This window comes from Camellia sinensis, chromosome 7 (assembly GCF_055761805.1).
Source record: "Camellia sinensis isolate YWXY chromosome 7, ASM5576180v1, whole genome shotgun sequence".
NCBI classification, from domain to species: domain Eukaryota; kingdom Viridiplantae; phylum Streptophyta; class Magnoliopsida; order Ericales; family Theaceae; genus Camellia; species Camellia sinensis.
The window spans coordinates 128,533,067-128,537,412 of record NC_138967.1 but is presented as its reverse complement, the minus strand read 5'-3'; positions in this window follow the sequence as shown (position 1 = coordinate 128,537,412).

The window sequence follows — 4,346 nt, the reverse complement described above, 5'->3', positions numbered from 1 at the left end:
CCACATCACTTCAAACCTGTAACGCCCTCAAATAAAAGCATTAAACCCATCAATTAAGAGATTCATTAACAGATAAAATAACCATATTCTTCCATTCCTTCAGAATCTTATTACATAAGTATTACATGTTAACAACAAAAGCAAAATGCCCTACGGGCTTACAGCTTTCCAAGTTAACACTTGGTTACACAAAAAGGAGTACTAACTCATACACTTTAAGCCCTTGGCTTGTATTTACATGTAATACATCAAAAAGTAAAACGACAACATTATGTCCGCCTCTAGCCTCCCAAGCTATGTCCTTGGAGGTGGCACGCTTCCTGCACCTGAAAATGATATTCCCATATAGGTTGAGCCACAGCCCAGTAGAAATACACTAAACCAACCATGAACAATGACTAAAATATTAGCAATTGATAGATGACCAACACTGATACAATCACATAAATCACCTATTTATGTCATACGACTTATAAGTCCAAGTTTCCTTTCATTTTCCCTTTTTCAACGGATAGGCATATAAGCACTACCTACATTCTCAACAGATATGTATAACAACAATATCCACAGATAAGCATATAAGCTATATTCACATTCTACAACAGATATGTATAACCACAATATCCACAGATAAGCATAAAAGCTATATCCACACATCACAAAGATAAGCATACAAGCTCTATCTTCACTTCTAGACAAGCATATGAGCTGTGTCTACGGAATTCATCCCCTATCTTCTCCCAACACTTTCCGGTTTAGAGGTACATCCCCTATCTTCCCCTAAACCGCGGAGTACATCCCCCATCTCCTCCTCTACACATAACGTATATAAACACATCGGTTCTATATACAATCACTCAATACATATAGTTAATGTATTCTATCAACCGTCAAGTTCCATGACACACTTCATTGATTAGTTTCAGTTTGCCTAATCATCATGCATTGTCTACAACAATCACGACTATCCTCCACCGATAGCCCAAAGCAGTTATTTCTAAACAGATAATAAATGCACAATGGATATTCAATCAACATTTCATTTCCTCATTCTTCTTAATTAATTATCCCAATTAATTAAACAATGTAATTAGGTCAATTTCCATAATTAACATTTCAACCCTTAGGTCCCATTTTCATCAACAATTCAACTTTCATTCCATTTCTCTATGCCAAACATGCATCTAGGTTTATTATGAGTAAAACCCCAACTTTTGTAAATTAGCACAAAAGCCCCAAACTTTCACAAAATGACCAAACCAACCCCAACATCTCAAAATACCAAAATTTAAAGACAAAATCCATAGAGAGGAGTAGGATATCCCTACCTCAAATTCGGAGTCCCAAAGGAGAAGACGACAAAACCCACGTGCTCCAAAACCCGAGATTTTCAGATTAAAGAGTAGCCCTCGACGATCAAAAACCTTTTTGTAAAGGCCAAAGGTGAGCAAATCACTCCTACTAGATCAAAACCTAGAGAGAAGGTAGAGTTCTAGAGTGAGAGGCTCAACAATGGTGATTTTGGAAAAGTAAGAGAGAGAAGAGAAAGTAAAAAGTGATTTGAAAAGTCACAATTTCGGGACTTAAACCCAGTCTCCCGCTCGAGCGTAAAACACCCCGCTCGAGCGTCACTCACAGACTCCCGCTCGAGCGTCCAAACTTCCGCTCGAGCGCCGGATGCACTCTCCCAGCATTTATACAGAACCAGGCCTCCGCTCGAGCTTCCAACTCTACGCTCGAGCGGCACTCAGACGCCCCCGCTCGAGTGGCCAATCCCACGCTCGAGCGTACAACACTGCACAGGAAAATACTGAATGGGTGTAATCTCCGCTCGAGCGCCAAAACCCCCGCTCGAGCGTACAGGCAAAAATCTGGGCAACTAGTTTTGGTTTCTAAACTCAACCAACCTGTAACAAACCCGCCCAACACATTCTATAACTCAAATACGAAGTAAAAAAAAAAAAGGAAAACAAGATAATAAACAACTACCAACATCCACGGACACATGTCCGGATCACTGTACAACAAGGGTAAACCCGGGATCGCTATAACCTAACCCATATCCAATCCATATTTCATAAAAAGTCAAAAAGTGCACTTATTTAGATCATCTCAAACCACCGCAAAGTCTTTTTGTGGATAAAAAATGTGAGAGATGATGTGACTCAAAATGAGTAAAAAACTAAAAACTAACTTTTTACCCTCTTCCCAAAAACCCCCTTTCTCTTCTTTCTTTTTGGTGGTGGTCTAATTGTAAGTATTTGTTGTTTGATTTGAATTTGTAGGTCTACGATTAGAGGTGTGACTAAGTACGGGAAAGAGAAATCGCAGGGCTACTAAACTTGGAGAGAGAGAGAGAAAAAAAAAAGAAAAAAAAAAGGAGGGAGGCCCAATTACTAACAAATTCCATTTATAAATTTTAAAATTTATTTAAAATACTTGTACCATTTAGTTTTTCATAATTTTAATTATTACTAAAAAATTCTTTTTTCTTTTAAATTTAAAGACACTGCTATATCATACCGCCACCGAACTTCTGTCAGTCAGTCATCGGAGACTCGCCGAAATGCTAAACATCACCAGGAAGTTATTGGAATATCCCCCGAAATTCGTCGAAGTATCGCCGATTAGGCTGGACCATTTTGGAATTTGACTGATTCGCTGGTTTAATCGCAATTTCTCATAATGATTTTAGTAATTTTAAAAAATTAAAAAATTTCTATTGGCTAACTTCCATTTAACCATATAAAAATAAAACTCTAATTAGTTTATGATTTATTTTATAATCCCATATCGGGAGAAGAAGAAAAGCCAAAGTTTTTTTTCACTATCTATCTATATATTATATAACAAAAATTAGGTTTTTAGGGAGAAACCTTCTAGGAGCTTTAAACCCTTATTACAAAATTATTGAATTTTCTTAATTTTAAACAGTTAAGAAAATTCACGTTGGCTAGCTTCCATTTACCTTTTATTTTACAATCTCACATCGGAAAAAGAAAGAAAAAGTGAATTGCTTCACTTACATAAAGTGAATCTTATGCTCCCATTTATATAAGCAAAAGGAGATTTTTAGTGAGAAGCCATGTGATCAATATCTCATACTCATTTTTTTTTTTAAACAATTAAGAAAATCCCCCTTGGTTAGCTTCCATTTAATTTTTATTTTACAATCCCACATAATTTTTATTTTGAAAATAATTTTGTATGAGATTTTGAAACTCTCATAATATTTAAGTTTAAAATAATTACAATCACGCATTGAGAAAAGAAAGAAAAAAGAGTTGTTTCACTTATATAAAGTGTTACGATCCCACATCGGGAAAAGAAAAAAAAATGAGTTATTTCACTTATATAAAATGAATCTTATAAAGGGAGTTTTGAGGGAGAAGCCTTTAAGAAGCTCCAAACCCTTATTCTAAAATTATTGAATTTTCTTAATTTTAAACAATTAAGGAAATTCTTATTGGCTAGCTTCCATTTACTTTTTATTTTACAATCCCAAATCGGGGAAAAAAAAAAGAAAAAGAAGAAAGAGTGAATTGTTTCATTTACATAAAGTGAATCTTATACTCTAATTTATATAAATATTGAAATTTCTTAATTTTAAACAATTAAGAAAATCTCCATTGGTTAGTTTCCATTTAACTTTTATTTTACAATTCCATATCGGGAAAAGAAGGAAAAATTGAATTGTTTCACTTATATAAAGTGAATCTTATGCTCCCATTTATATAAGCAAAAAAAGATTTTTAGTGAAAATCCCTATAATCAATACTAATTTTTTTTCTCCTTAATTTTAAACAATTAAGAAAATCTCCGTTGGTTAGTTTCCATGTAACTATTCTTTACAATCTCACATAGACGTTTTGATTTAAAAAATAATTTTATATAAGATTTTGAAACTCTGGTAATATTTAATTTTAAAATAATTACAATTTCACATCGAGAAAAGAAATAAGAAGTGAGTTGTTTCACTTATATAAAGTGAATCTTATACTCTCATTTAATATTATAGTATTGTGCATGTTTCAGTTCAAGATGATTTAAATTTTAAAATAAAATTTAAAAGTTTTAATTAATTAATTTTGTTATAAATTTGTTGGTCTTTTGACATAGCCGATTTAGTTGAATCGTTTTTGGTTTGACTAATTCACTAGTTTAATCACGGTTTTAGTTATTTTATCAAAATATATTGTTTAAATTTGTTTGATTTGAAATAAATTAAGATTGGGCTTATTAAAAATTGAACGATTGAGATTGTTTGATTAGAAATCACCTTCTCATCCAAACAGCTGTTAACTTTTTACAATCACACATCAGGAAAAAGAGGAAAAAATGAGTTG